This window comes from Phacochoerus africanus, chromosome 1 (assembly GCF_016906955.1).
Source record: "Phacochoerus africanus isolate WHEZ1 chromosome 1, ROS_Pafr_v1, whole genome shotgun sequence".
Lineage (NCBI taxonomy): Eukaryota > Metazoa > Chordata > Mammalia > Artiodactyla > Suidae > Phacochoerus > Phacochoerus africanus.
Window position 1 is genome coordinate 32241511 of NC_062544.1, and position 15514 is coordinate 32257024.

The 15514-nt window shown below is 41.7% G+C and overlaps 1 protein-coding gene across 1 annotated transcript in view; it reads left to right on the forward strand.

Annotated features, from left to right (window-relative positions):
• Positions 1-7328, forward strand: part of SMN2 (survival of motor neuron 2, centromeric) — a 41625-nt gene extending 34297 nt beyond the window's left edge. The window contains 1 exon segment of the mRNA XM_047794406.1: positions 6980-7328. The gene's annotated coding sequence lies outside the window, so the exon portion shown is untranslated.
• The last annotated feature ends 8186 nt before the right edge of the window (positions 7329-15514 follow it).

Genomic DNA, 15514 nt, shown 5'->3' on the forward strand with positions numbered 1-15514 from the left:
GGCCACATATGTTCCAAGTTGCAGTTGTGGCAACTCGGATCCTTTAATCCAGTGTGCCAGGTTCAGACTTGAACTTGCAGTCTGGCGCTGCAGAGATGCAACAGCGGGAACTCCGATATTCTTATGTATAGATGTGTACCACACTTACTTGAGTTCTTACAGATGGAAGTTTAGATTACTTAACAGTTGTTTGCTATAGTCAGTATTCTTTTACATAATTCTTTTTGTAGACGTGAATAAATCTTTTAAGATTACATAAAGAGAAGTTCCTGTTGTGGTGCAGCAAAAACGAATCTAACTAGTATCCATGAGTATACGGGTTCAGTCCCTGGCCTCGATCAGTAGGTTAAGGATCTGATGTTGCTGTAAGCTGTGGCATAGGTCGAAGATGTTTCTCAGATCTCATGTGGCTGTGACTGTGGCGTAGACTAGCATCTGCAACTCTCATTTGACTCCCAGCTTGGGAACCTCTGTATGCCACAGATGCAGCCCTAAACAGCAAAGAATAAATAAAAATAAAAGAATTCCTGAATTCAAGAGGATGTACATTTATTTATTTATTTATTTATTTTGTCTTTTGTCTTTTATAGGGCCGCACCCGTGACATATGGAGGTTCCCAGGCTACGGGTCTAATCGGAGCTGTTGCTGCGGGCCTACACCAGAGCCACAGCAACACCAGATCTGAGCCGTTTTCTGCAACTTATACCACACTTCACAGCAACACAGGATCCTTAACCCACTGAGTGAGGCCAGGATCAAACCTGCAATCTTATGGTTCCTAGTCGGATTCATTTCCACTGCACCACAACGGGAACTCCCACATTTATAATTTTAAAAGAGTTTGCCAAATTGTTCTCAGTAGAGATTGTATTAATTTGTATTCCTACCAACATTGTTTGAGAGTTGCTGTTTCCTATAGTTTAGCCAATAAGTTTTCAGGCCTTTGGATCGTTGTCTGTGTAGTAGTTGGAGATTATTACTGAATTGTATTTATAATTTATTTATCTTATTATTGTGAAGTTCAGCAACTTTTCATGTGTTTAAGAGCTATGTATCTTTTATTTTCTGATAACTTTATGGTTATCTTTGCCCACTTTTCAACAGGGATGTATGTTTTTCCTTTTAATTTGCAAGAGTTCTTTGTGATATGATTTCACTTTTCAAAATAGCCCCAAGCATTGTTCTGTAGTGATAACCAGTGTTCCCAAGTGCAAGAAGACTGTGATGTGCCTAAAGGGAGAATATATGTGTTAGATGTGTTGGGGCATGAGTTGCAGTGCTCTTGGCTGAGAGTTCAATTTTAATGACTCAGCGATATATGAAATGATGTGTCGTTCAACAGAAGCACACAAAACAGGGTTATATGTTGATCAGTTGATAATGTGACCAGAGGCTTGCAGGAACCTAGCTCTGTTATTTCTTCGAGGAGCAGTGGCTCAGTATTCACAATTTCATTGTTTGTGGTGACTTTTAAAACATAACTGTCATGAGGAGTTCCCGTCGTGGCGCAGTGGTTAACGAATCCGACTAGGAACCATGAGGTTGCAGGTTCGGTCCCTGGCCTTATTCAGTGGGTTAAGGATCTGGCATTGCCACGAGCTGTGGTGTAGGTCGCAGATGCGGCTCGGATCCTGCGTTGCTGTGGCTCTGGCGTAGGCTGGTGGCTACAGCTCCAATTTGACTCCTAGCCTGGGAACCTCCATATGCCGCAGGAGTGGCTCAAGAAAAAGACAAAAACAAACAAACAAACAAAACCCAAAAAACCGTAACTATCATGAATAATGAGAAACAACTCTGTATTTTGAAGTAATATTATAGTTTACAGAATAAAGAGATAGTGACAATATCTTTGTTAGTAATTTTAATGAGAATTTAAATATAGCAAACCTGGAGTTCCCATTGTGGCACAGTGGAAACGAATCTGACTAGGAACCATGCGGTTGTGGGATTTGATTCCTGGCCTCGTTCAGCGGGTTAAAGATCCAATGTTGCCATGAGCTGTGGTGTATGCTGCAGAAATGCCTCAGATCTGGTGTGGCTGTGGCGTAGACCAGCAGCTGTAGCTCCGATTAGACCTCTAGCCTGGGAACCTCCATATGCCGCAGGTGCGGCCCTAAAAAGACAAATAAATACAGCAAACCCAAATTTTTATTCTGTATTTTCCTAGTTATCTCCAAATCGATAACATTTTTTGAATGTAAGTAAATAGTCATTGGCTGTTATGCATGAACCTGAAATACATGTCTTTTTTTTTTTTAGCATTTACATTTATTTAGATATTTTGTGCCTGCTTCTTCTTTTTTTTTTTTTTTTGGTCTTTAGGGCCGCACTCTCGGCATATGGAGGTTCCCAGGCTAGGGGTTGAATCAGAGCTACAGCTCCTGCCCTACACCACAGCAATAGCGACACTGGATCCTTAACCCACTGAGTGAGGCCAGGGATTGAACCCTCAACCTCGTGGTTTCTAGTCGGATTCATTTCCACTGCGCCACAATGGGAACTCCTGAAATCTATTTCTTAAGATGCTCTAAATTTCAAATGCATCTCTTACTGTGTTCTAGCTTATCATTACTGATTCTTCATGCACTTGCTTTGTTAAAATGCAGTACTTTTGAAAGCCTCTATTTATGGGATAGACAGATGATAGCTATCCTCTTTATTGCCTAATAGCAAAACATTTCATTTTTTTAAAAAATACCAGTTAGAATGATCTCATTGTTTTTCAGTTCTACATATCTGTTACCTTCCAGTTACTCTGTATACACATGTCTTCCATATCTGTTCACAAACCGTTTCAAATAAATTTTAGTGCACAAGCATTATAAAAGTGAAAGCATATTGTCACAAGTCCTTTCAGCAAAATGAGATGGTTCAGGTTTTTATCACAAAATATTATGTCATGAAATCCATCCTATTGAAAGACTAACTGAAGGATACTACCATATTTCCCTTTTTGTCCTCAGAAAGAGCAGTTTTTGAGTTTGAGAAAATTCACATGAGTAGAATATGGCACCTGGACACTCAACATCTGAGATTTTGTTTATATGAACAGTTTCACCATTATTAGTCCAGAATAAGAATCAAAAATTTTATCTTAAAGCTTTAGATAGTAAATATTTTAGGTCATAGTCTTCTAGCCACTGGCCTAGATGTTACTGTATATCTCTTTACATTCATCCTCTAATTGCATTAACACTTTTGAATGATTTTCTCTGTCAATTTTGTTGTCTTCGCTATTATAGACAGAAAATGAAAAAGTCTGAATTCTTGATTGTGTTAAGGGAAGCCTTAAAAAAGGCTGCAAAGATAGGGTCTCCAGACTTCTATTAAAACCTCTTTTGGAGTTCCTGTCGTGACGCAGTGGTTAATGAATCCAACTAGGAACTATGAGGTTTCGGGTTCAATCCCTGGTCTTGCTCAGTGGGTTAAGGATCTGGCGTTGCCGTGAGCTGTGGTGTAGGTCGCAGATGCAGCTCGGATCTGGCATTGCTGTGGCTCTGGCGTAGGCCAGTGGCTACTGCTCCTTTTAGACCCCTAGCCTGAGAATCTCCATATGCCATGGGAGTGGCCCTAGAAAAGGCAAAAAAACAAAAAACACCCCACCTTTTTTTATGCTATATTATTATTTTTTTGGCCATATTTGTGGCATGTGGAAGTTCCTGGGCCGGGGATTGGACCTGAGCCATAGTGGTGAAAGCACTGGATCCTTAACCTGATACACCACAAGAGAACGCCATAGTGTTTTCTTTTTTCTTTTGACTGTGCTCATGGCATGTGGAAGTTCCTGGGCCTGGGGTCAAACCCATGCCACAGCAGTGTCCCGAGCCACCACAGTGACAACACCAGATCCTTAACCTGCTGTGCCACCAGAGAACTCCCTAAAACTTCTTGAAGGATAATTCAATATTTAGGCCAAAAGAATAAGAAAACTAAGGGATGGTGTAATAGTGATGCTTTATTTCGCTATTGATGATTTATTTCATCCTCCTTTTAAGCAATTCCCTCCTTTCATGTCCTTATTTTTCATTTTTTTTTAAACATAGCTAGAGGTCATTGGTAAATGTATTATTTATTTCTACATAACATATTCCTCTCAAATTTAGCACTTTAAAATAGCAAATATGGAGTTGCCATTGTGTCTCAGCAGGTTAAGAACCTGACATAGTATTTGTTAGGAGGTGGGTTTGATATGTGGCCTCCCTCAGTGGGTTAAGGATCTGGCATTGCCACAGGCTGCAGTGTAAGTCACAGATGTGGCCTGGATCCCAGCATTGCTATGGCTGTAGTGGAGGCTGGCAGCTGCAGCTTTGATTCAACCCTTAACCTGAGAACTTCTATATGCTATAGATGCAGCCCTAAAAAGAGAGGAAAAGAAAAAAAGCAGATATTTATTTATCCCTAGTTTCTCTGAGTAGATTCCAGGGGGCAGCTGAGGTGGGTGGTTTTCATAAGGTTGCAAGTCAGGTTGTCAGCCTCAAGGCAGTAGTCATCTCAGGTTCTACTGGGGCTGGAGGATCTGCTTCCAAGCTCCCTCACGTGATTGTTGTCAAGAGGATCTCTTGCCACTTGGGACTCTCCATTGGCAGGCTGAGGGTCCTCACAACATGAGAGTTGGCTTCTCTGGGTAATCCAGTAGAGAGAGCAACACCACACGTGCTTGTGAGTCACACACCATCTCTGAATCACACCAATCACTGCCACCTTTTTATCCTTTTGAAGTAAGTGCAGCCCATAGCCAACGAAGGGATTAGACAGTGGTCCCCAGGAATCAATGGGGACCATCTTGAAGGCTGGCTACCATAGTGAGTTAAAATAAAATAAATCCTGGGATGAAGAATAAAATATTTCTTTTTTTTTTTTTTGCCTCTTCTAGGGCTGCTCCTGTGGCATATGGAGATTCCCAGGCTAGGGGTCCAATCTGGAGCTGTAGCCGCCAGCCTATGCCAGAGCCACAGCAACGTGGGATCCGAGCCGCATCTTCGACCTACACCACAGCTCATGGTAACGCCAGATCCTTAACCCACTGAGCAAGGGAGGGATCGAACCCGAAACCTCATGGTTCCTAGTCAGATTGGTTAACCACTGCACCACGACGGGAACTCCTAAACTATTTCAAGATATGAATCCAGTAGAGTTACAGTGTAATTGCAAGATAGGAGTTTTATTCATTTTTTAAAATAACTAAATTTTCTCATTGTGCTTTTGATAGATCTCTAAGAGTGAGTCATGAATCCTTATAACTACTTAAATAAGAAACTCAAATATCCATTGGACCCAAAGACTCAGGATTGATTTCCACTTTCTGCTTACCTTAGTTTTTTGTGTGTGTCTTTTTAGGGCTGCACCTGTGGTATATGGAAGTTCACAGACTAGAGGTCTAATTGGAGCTACAGTTGCAGGCCTTTGCCACAGCTGCTGGCCTGCGCCACAGCCACAGCTGTGTGGAATCCGAGCCACGTCTGTGACCTACACCACAGTCTACGGCAACGCCTGACCCTTAACCCACAGAGTGAGGCCAGGGATCAAACCTGCATTCTCATGGATACTAGTCAGGTGTGTTACCACTGAGCCATGATGGGAACTCCAGAAATTCTTTTTTTGTTTGTCTTTTTGCTATTTCTTAGGCCACTCCCACGGCATATGGAGGTTCCCAGGCTAGGGGTCGAATCGGAGCTGTAGCTGCTGGCCTACACCAGAGCCACAGCAACGCCAGATCCGAGCCACATCTGCAACCTACACCACAGCTCAGGGCAACGCCGGATCCTTAACCCACTGAGCGAGGCCAGGGATCCAACCCGCAATTTAAGGGTTCCTAGTCGGATTCGTTAACCACTGTGCCATGACGGGAACTCCCAGAAATTCTTTAAAAAATGTTTCCTGGAGTTCCCGTCGTGACGTAGTGGTTAACGAATCCCAGTAGGAACCATGAGGTTGCGGGTTCGGTCCCTGCCCTGCCCTTGCTCAGTGGGTTAACTATCCGGCGTTGCCTTGAGCTGTGGTGTAGGTTGCAGACACAGCTCGGATCCCGCGTTGCTGTGGCTCTGGCGTAGGCCGGTGGCTACTGCTCCAATTCGACCCCTAGCCTGGGAACCTCCATATGCCGAGGGAGCGGCCTAAGAAATAGCAAAAAGACCAAAAAAAAAAAAAGTTTCCTATTTGTTTATTTAAATGTATATTTTAGGACCATAAATTTTCTTCTGAAAATGTTTCAGTTGTATTCTCTAGAATTCTTATTTTTTAGATGTTCCAAATTTCAAAATTTTGTTTTAACTCCAGAAATATTTAACGTTTTAATTTCTAAATGGTGAAGCTAAATTTCTAGCTTTATTGGCTTGTAGAATTTTTTTGTATTGTTCTAATTACCATTTTTTAAACACATAGTTTTGATTATTGTTTTTAATATGTTTTAAATTTTATTAGGACAGATCAAATACCAGAGCTCCTTAAGAATTTAAAAAAATACTCTTGGAGTTCCCGTCGTGGCGCAGTGGTTAATGAATCCGACTAGGAACCATGAGGTTGCGGGTTTGGTCCCTGCCCTTGTTCAGTGGGTTAAGGATCCGGCGTTGCCGTGAGCTGTGGTGTAGGTCACAGACGCGGCTCGGATCCCGCGTTGCTGTGGCTCTGGCGTAGGCCAGTGGCTACAGCTCCGATTCCACCCCTAGCCTGGGAACCTCCATATGCCGCGGGAGCGGCCCAAACAAATAGCAAAAAGACAAAAAATAAAGAAAGAAAGAAATACTCTTACCCATTTATTCCTTCAAATAAATTTCAAAGTTAATTTGTCTAATTACTTAACTGTCCCATAAAGATTGAAATTAGTATTACATTGTCTTTTATATTAGCATATTTTTATTCTAGTTGTATTTACTGCGACAAGTGCGTTGCTTTCCATCTTCTCTCCTTTTTATGATTTTATAAGAAAATAGGTTTTTAAATTTCATAATTGTGTTTAGACTTTTTATCTTTCAAATTCAGGTGCAGTTCTCTCCCAAGGAGAATGGTATTTTGATGTGCCCTGGTCGATATGAACGCAAGTTTCATCATTTTCTTCATGAACACTCGGATGGGTGCCTGTCATCTTTATATGCCCCTCGTTGCATGTGACTCTTGCTTAAATAACCAGTTAAATGTTTTGAGGGAATAATCAGTTTGAATAACTGAACAATGGAAATATGAGTAATTAAAAGAAACTCAAGGTCACATACAGTACAGAAAGTGAATCTGTCAAAATTGAGGCTTAGCATATTTGTATATTTGTAACTTTCTTAGTCTGTTAAGCTTTTATTAATGCCTTTAAAATAAATGATAATTTTTTTAACATTGACTATCTGAATATTTTTCTTTAGTATGTATATGGTAAGTTGGAGTCTGTCTAAAGAAAAAAACTCTCAGGCTTATTTGGGTAAAAGGGTAGTGTTGTAAAGATAGAGCCGATTGTAAAACAACATTGCTGATAATCCAAGGTGAGGAAACAAAGCCTAGCTGAAGCGGAGTGTCATAGGACTGGACCTGACCAGTCAGGAACAAAGGCTGTGGTCTAGTGCTTAGAGGTCACATTGTCACTCTCTACCTACACCACTTCTTGTCTGTCTGCCTCTCCTAGCTTCTGCCACGTCCTCCTCATGCACACTGCCTAACATGATTGCCTAAGCCATCCTCTCCTCAGCACTACCTTGCAGTTCCACCTACCATCCATTTGACTCTGTGTCTCTCAGTTCAGGTTCTCCAGAGCAGTAAAACATAACAGTTATTGTTGAGTCTAAAGGACTGGTGTCCATGCACCTGAGATTTTTCCTAGTCCATCTAGCTGTGGGGGGAAGATGTTAATATAAGTGCCATTTCTTTCAGAGGTTTTGCATGGGCAAACAGACTGTGCCTTGCACAGACACCCTTACAAGTGCCTGGTAAGTACACTTTCCAGAATGGGATGTTCTACGACTTGAGCTTTGTTGTGTAGGGCAAGTAGAGTTTTATCGTTTTTCATGACAGTCAGCTAATATATTAGTTGTCTAAGCATGTGCCAGGTTAAATGTAGTTGTGAAGGTCGCTTATTTGCTTTTTAAGATTTTGGGGGTATTATTACTTCCCTTAATGCCTGATGCAGTTGGAGAGCAGTGATTACTGTGGTGCAGTAATCAGGAAAATAATTTATTTTAGCAAATATTTATTCAACATTGTGTTAGGTACTCTTCTAGGTGCTTGAGAACAAAATAAATGAAAGTTCTGTTTACAGTGGTGGAAACTAGCTAGTTAACAAGTGAAGTTTATAAGGTGGCACATGGTGATTCATGTCATAGAGAAAAGGGAAACAGGAAAAGCACTAAGGCAGAGTGTGGTTGGAAGCAGGTATGCTTTTTTTTTTCTTTTGTCTTTTAGGGCCTCACCGATGGCATGTGGAGGTTCCCAGGCTAGGGGTCTAATCAGAGCTGTAGCCGCAAGCCTTCACCAGAGCCATAGCAACATGGGATCTGAGCTGGATCTGTGCCCTACACCACAGCTCATGGCAACGCAAGATCCTTAATCCACTGAGCTAGGCCAGAGATCAAATCCCCGTCCTCATGGATGCTAGTCGGTTTCATTAACCACTGAGCCATGATGGGAACTCCAGGTATGCTTTTTTTTAAAAAAAAGAACAGTTAGGGAACTCCTCATTGAGGTGACATTTGAGTAGAGACTGAAGGAAATGAGTGCCACTCACATAAGAAAATGAAAGATGCAAAGGCCCTAAGACAAGAGTGTGTTCAGAGCATAGCAAAGAAACTAGCGTGGCTCGAGTGGAAGCGAATGAGAAGGAGAGATTAAGGAGATGAAGGTAAGAGAGTTAGCCAGGGGTGAAGTCATATGTAGGCCATTGCAAGGTCCTCAGCATTTCTTGGTGCTGGGACTCCATTGGAAGGTTTCGAACCAAAGAGGTAGTGTGATCAGATGCATAAAAAGAGGCTTCTGACTGCTTTGTTGAAAATAAACCATAAGTCTTGGCACAGTGGGTTATGATCCAGCTTGTCTCTGTGGAGGTGGTGTTCAATCTCCAGTCTGGCGCCGTGGGTTAGGGATCCAGTATTGCTGCAGTTGTAGCATAGGCCATAGCTCCAGCTTGGATTCCATCCCATATGCAGTGGGTGTGGCTGATAAAGAAAACAGACCATAGGTTTCAAGGGAGAGAGCAGGCTGAATAGAGTTGGCTCTGAGTATATTTTGCAAGTGGAGCTCAGGATTTGCCAATAGATTATTTGTGGAATATGAAAGAAAGGAGTCAAGGATGACTCCCAAGTGTTTTGGCCTGAGCAAATGAGAGAATAAAGTAATGAGATGGAGAAGTCTGCATAAAGAGTACTTTTGTGGAAAAGAAGGACAGGAGTTGGGTTTGGACCTGTGTAGTCTGAAATGCCCATTAATAGGAGTTAGATATGAGTAACATGTTCAAAGGAGAGATCTGGGATAAAGGCAAAAATTTAGAAGTTGGCATAGACCCAGAATTTAAGCCTTTTACAGGATGAGATGGCCAGGGTAGTGCATACAAAATAGAGAAGCTGGAGAGCTCGGGGGTATTCCCACTGTTTAGAGATGAAATACGAGGAGAAACAGCAAATGCCAGAGCTCTCAAAGAAATAGGAGGAAACCCAGAGGGATGCCCTGACAGTCAAATGGAGAAAGTGTGCTGAGGAGGGATGGAGGCCTATCAAAGCTACAGAAAGATCAGATAGTTGCTAGCAAGTCACAGAGGATGAGGGCTGAGAATCATTGGTTGAATTTAGCAGTGACCCTCATAAGGGCTGATTTAGTGGAACGGAGGAGGCGGTAGAGAATGTAAGAACAGCTCAAGACAGCACATAGAAACAACTCTTGCCAGGAAGTTGGTATTTCCAAATTTTTGTTATATTTGAGTATTAGTAAAATTATATTTAGCATAGATTTTAGAGTGTTTCGTGAATCTCGTGTTGGTTGTGTATATGTGTAAAATTTTTATGTAAGATTTCTTACCCTGCCTTTAAAAAAAAAAAAAAAAGGAGTTCCCGTCGTGGCGCAGTGGTTAATGAATCCGACTAGGAACCATGAGGTTGCGGGTTCGGTCCCTGCCCTTGCTCAGTGGGTTAACGATCCGGCGTTGCCGTGAGCTGTGGTGTAGGTTGCAGACGCGGCTCGGATCCCGCGTTGCTGTGGCTCTGGCGTAGGCCGGTGGCTACAGCTCCGATTCAACCCCTAGCCTGGGAACCTCCATATGCCGCGGGAGCGGCCCAAGAAATAGCAACAACAATAACAACAACAGCAAAAAAAAAAAAAAGACAAAAAAAAGGTTTGAGGAGTTCCCTGGTGGCTCAGCAGGACCGGATTTGTAGTAACCAGTAGCTCTGGTTACTGCTGTGGTGTAGGGACAGTTAGTTCCTGGTCAGGGAATTTCCACATGCCATGGGCATAGCACCCCCCCACCCCAAAAAAAGGTTTAAAAATAAGAGATTAGGAAAAGGTGCAGAGAATGTTTAGAAAAGAGGTGGAGGATATAGGAAATGTTACTCATGTGAGCACAAAGGAAGGATTTAGGGAGCTGGGAAAGGTTGGAAAATGTAATCAGAAAGGGAGAAGGTGGGGTTTCTGTCATGGCTCAGTGGTTAACAAACCCGGCTCTGATCCATGAGGATGTGAGTTCAATCCCTGGCCTTGCTCTGGGCTAAGGATCCAGCATTGCCGTGGCTGTGGTGTAGACCAGCAGCTGTAGCTCTGACTGGACCCCTACCCTGGGAACCTCCATATGCCATGGATGTAGCTCTAAAAACCAAAAAAAAAAAAAAAAAAAAGACATGGTGATCTTACTATCCAATACTGTCCAGTCCAGAAATATACCATTCTCCATAGAGGGCCACGGTAAATTAGTTTAGTTTTGTGGGCCTCTAAAAATGTAAAAAGCATTCTTGACTCATAGGCTGTACAGGCTGTGGACATCCTTAGGTCCCCTCTGCTTTATACTAGAAAGAAGCCCTAAGCAGAAGCTCTGGACAAAATTTTCATAGAGTCCTGTTTATTTTTTAATGGCCACACCCATGGCATATGGAAGTTCTTGGCAAGGGACTGAATTCAAGCTGAAACTGTGGCAGCATCAGATCTTTTAACTTAATCTGCCAGTGCCAGGCTGGGGATCAAACCCATACCTCTGCAGCTACCGAAGCCACAGCAGTTGAATTCCTAACCCACTGTACCACAGTGGGAATTCCTTAAAGTATCATTTTTAATATTTCATGTATGACTTGCTTCATTCAGTACGTAATCTTTAGGTCCATCCATGTTGCTGCAAATGGCAGTAACTCATTTTTTTACAATTGAGTAGTAGCCCATTGTTTATATAGATGGCACATCTTTATCCAGTTTTTTTTTTTTTTTGTATTTTTAGGGCCATACCTGCAGCATATGGAGGTTCCCAGGCTAGAGGTCTAATCCGAGCTCGAGCTGCCGGCCTTTGCCACAGCCCCAGTAAGGTGGAATCTGAGCCACGTCTGTGACCTATACCACAGCTCACAGCAATGCCGGATCCTTAACCCACTGGATAAAGCCAGGGACTGAACCTGCGTCCTCATGGATGCTAGTCAGATTTGTTTCTCCTGAGCCACGACAGAAACTCCCTATCCAGTCTTCTCTTGGTGGATATTTAGGTTGTTTGTTACTGCTGAATTTGCTACTGCTGAGCCACAATGGGAATTCCTTTGGTTTGTAATTTATAAGTCATTCTGCTTGGTGTGAGATTATACCTCATTGTTTTGATTTGCATTTCTCTAATTATTGATGTTGAGCATCTTTTCAAGTGTTTTTTGGCTATCTGTCTTTGGGGAAATGCCTATTTTGATCTCAAAAAGATACTGCTGCAGTTTATGTCAGCGAGTATCCTGCCTGTGTATTTCTCTAGGAGGTTTATAGTATCTGGCTTTATGTTTAGGTCCTTAATCCATTTTGAGTTTATTTTTGTGTATAGTGTTAGAGAATGTTCTAATCTCATTCTTTTACATGTAGCTGTCCAGTTTTCCCAGCACCACTTATTGAAGAGACTGTCTTTATTTTTATGTTCTTGCCTCCTTTGTCATAGATTAGTTGAACATAGGTGTTTGGGTTTATTTCTGGGCTTTTTATCCTGTTCTACTTATCTATATTTCTATTTTTGTGCCAATACCATACTTTTTTTTTGTTGTTGTCTTCTTGCCTTTTCTAGGGCCGCTTCCTGAGGCACATAGAGGTTCCCAGGCTAGGGGTTGAATCGGAGCTGTAGCCGCTGGCCTACGCCAGAGCCACAGCAACACGGGATCTGAGCCATGTCTGCAACCTACACCACAGCTCATGGCAACGCCAGATCCTTAACCCACTGAGCAAGGTCAGGGATCGAACCCGCAACCTCATGGTTCCTAGTCGGATTCGTTAACCACTGTGCCATGACAGGAACTCCAATACCATACTGTTTTTAATGACTAGCTTTGTAATACAGTCTGAAGTCAGGGAACCTGATTCCTCCAGTTCCATTTTTCTTTCTCAGGATTGCTTTGGCTATTCAGGGTCTTTTGTATTTCCATACAAATTTTAGAATATTTTGTTCTAGTTCTGTGAAAAATGCCATTGGTAATTTGATAGGGATTGCACTGAATCTGTAGATTGCCTTGGGTGGTGTAGTCATTTTGATGACATTGATTATTCCAATCCAAGGGAATGGTATATTTTTCCATCTTTTTGTGTCATCTTTGATTTCTTTCATCAGAGTTAGAGTTCTCATAGTGCAGGACTTTTGTCTCTTTAGGTGGGTTTATTCCTAGATATTTTATTCTCTTTGATGCAGTTGTAAATGAGATCATATCCTTAATTTCTCTTCTTGATCTTTCATTGTTGGTGTATAGAAGTGCAAGAGATTTCCGTGATTAATCTTGTATCCTCCAGCTGTGCCAGATTCACTGATGAGTTCTAACATTTTTCTGGTAGTGTCTTTAGGATTTCCTAGGTATAGTGCAGATAGATGACACAACACTACTGCTTTTCCCATTTGCATTCCTTTTTATTTCCTTTTCTTCTGATTGCTGTGGCTAGGACTTCCAAAACTATATTGAATAACATGGTGAGAGTGCATATCCTTATCTTATTCTAGATCTTAGTGGAAATGCTTTTAGCTTTTCACCATTGAGAATGATGTTAGCTGTGGGTTTGTCACATCTGGCCTTTATTCTGTTGAGGTAGGTCCCCTCTGTGCCCACTTTTGGGAGAGTTCTTATCAAAAATGGAATTGAATTTTGTCAGATAACACTTATATGTGTAATCTAATAAATGATACAAACGAACTTATTTGTAAAACAAAAAACAAACAAACTGGCATTTCAAAACCATTGTTAAGGTTACCATAGAGGAAACCAAACGGGGTGGAGGGGGAGGGAGGGAAGACTTTAGGAGGATGGGAATATTACATATAAACACCGCTGTATAAAATAACCTACTGTATAGCACAGGGAAATCTCAGTAGTTTGTAATTACCTATATGAGAAAATGGATATATGTATATGTATAACTGAGTCACTTCACTGTAAAACTGAAGCCAGTATCTGTATTCCAATAAAATTTTAGAAAGTACATGTACCTGGTACAGAATTCAGATAATTATATGCAGGACGATAGAAGTAAACCTTCCTCCCCTGTCCACTAGCTATACTGCTTCCCTCCCTGCAATCTTCATTACCAGTTTCTTATTTAAGATGATTTCTGTGACAATATGAACATATATTTGCTCTTTGTCAGTCTTAAGATATTTAACTAGGTTCTTTTGCCTTTAGGTTTGAAGTATTAAATATGTAATACCTGTATTATCTATGATGTTATTGCTTCTCCTTTCCAAATCCAGCCTTCCCTGCCTACTCTGCAGTTATCAACTGGACCCAGTGAATACCCATCCCTTGTCAAGAGGTACAGTGTAAAGTTTTGTCAGTAGAGGGTGCTGGTGAGACAACAGGAGGGGCAGGAGGAGGAGTACTTTCCCTGGGTCCAGTGTTCCTGTCAGATACCTGCAGCACACAGTGTCTACAGCCTTGTGCAGTGCCTGGCTTCAGCAGTACTCAGTGGGCAGCAGCACGCAGTACCCTCGCTTGGATAGCTTCCCCTGACCCCCTGCCTCCCGAAGCACTTTATAAGCAAAGTGCTCTAAGTGTAAACCTTCTGGGGCTGCGGCTCTTCAATTCAGCCAGGTTCTCTGTTGTTCATGGCTGTGCCTTCTCTATCAAGGTCTAGATCTCACCCCTAGCACTCTTTCTTTGGATGTTCTGTCTCAGGCTAGGGTGAAGAGCCAGGAGGCTGGGCCCTGTGCCTGCCTAGAGTTCTCGGTTTCATGCTAACAAGTCCTCCTTTCTGCAGTCTGCAGTTTCGGTTCATACCTCTGTAGCGTGGTTTCTGTCTCCTGATTGGACTCGGATACAATATTTAAGCCTTCCTGACTAGAAAAGTAGTGGGTATAAAGTCACACAAGAAGATAACTCATCTCACCCCCGAGAGCAACTATTAATGTTGTAATGCTAAGCTCATTTTATACTTTGTTCTAAATATAAAAATAAAGCAGGTACTTGTCAAACAAAAAAAGGTACAAAAAAAGTAGTAGAAAAGAAATGCCTTCCTGTCCCCTTTCTAACCACTTAGAATATCACTATTAACATTTTCTTATACATTCTTCCAGAAATTTTTCCAGAAATTCTTGGTGCATCTAGAAATATGAGTGTATTTTTTAAACAAATAGAAAATCATACCATATATACCTTCATTTCATGGTAAAAATAAGAATTAGGGTAGAAGATTGGTCATTTTCCAACTTTATTAGCATTATGACTTTGGACTGGCCTTCTAACTGTTCTGAAAACTCTGCTGATTAATCGGTAGGAGTGAAATTGTGGACCCAGATGTAAACATTCACAACAAATGAATATGAAGTCAACAATATGAAGTCACTGACAGAGATGGTCTCTCTGAGCGGAGTGACTTCCTAAGAAAATTTTAAGGTCATTATAAATGCTTCAGTTGAACTCTCAATCATGAGGTTATCTAAAAAAGCACTGGAGTTCCCGTCCGTGGCTCAGTGGTTAACGAATCCGAGTAGGAACCATGAGGTTGCGGGTTCGATCCCTGGCCTTGCTTAGTGGATTAAGGATCCAGTGTTGCTGTGAGCTGTGGTGTAGGTTGCAGACATGGCTCAGATCCCAGGTTGCTGTGGCTCTGGTGTAGGCCGGTGGCTACAGCTCTGATTAGACCCCTAGCCTGGGAACCTCCATATGCTGTGGGAGCAGCCCTGGAAAAGTCAAAAAGACCAAAAAAAATAAATAAAAATAAAAAAATTAAAAAAATAAAAAAGCACTGATACTTAATATTCCTGAAAACAGATTTAGCTAATTTCCAGAAATGCTAAATTCTATTCTGTACTTTTTGCTTCTACAGTAAGCATTGAATCAAAGCCTCCAGAATACAATATTTCCTAAATCCTCTTTCTTCACATTGGCAGTGGATAAAGGGAAGGTG